Here is a 515-nt window from a genome sequence, read left to right as displayed (position 1 = left end):
TTCGCTTCCTCTGACACTTCAAGGAATCTCTACACTGTGACATAGAGGATTCCACATTTCCTTGTTCTCTTCTCTTTCTTATGAGCAGGAGCAGAGACAAAAGCATTCTTGAGGCTGATCCTGAACCTGAAAGGACCTTGAAGAGAAAGCTAAGAGAAGCCAAAGCACAACTCTCTTTAGAGGACCTGACCGAATTCTTCAAAGAAGAAGAACTCATGGCAACCGAAAACAACAACAATGTCAACAATGCAAGGAAGGTGCTGGGTGACTTTACTGCACCTACTCCCGACTTCTATGGGAGAAGCATCTCTATCCCTGCCATTAGAGCAAACAACTTTGAGCTTAAGCCTCAATTAGTTTCTCTAATGCAACAGAATTGCAAGTTTCATGGACTTCCATTGGAAGATCCTCATCAGTTCTTAGCTGAATTCTTACAAATCTGTGACACAGTCAAGACTAATGGGGTAGACCCTGAGGTCTACAGACTTATGCTATTCCCTTTTGCTGTGAGAGAC

This window comes from Arachis duranensis, chromosome 8 (assembly GCF_000817695.3).
Source record: "Arachis duranensis cultivar V14167 chromosome 8, aradu.V14167.gnm2.J7QH, whole genome shotgun sequence".
Classification (NCBI taxonomy): domain Eukaryota; kingdom Viridiplantae; phylum Streptophyta; class Magnoliopsida; order Fabales; family Fabaceae; genus Arachis; species Arachis duranensis.
Note: the sequence above shows the minus strand (reverse complement) of the source record.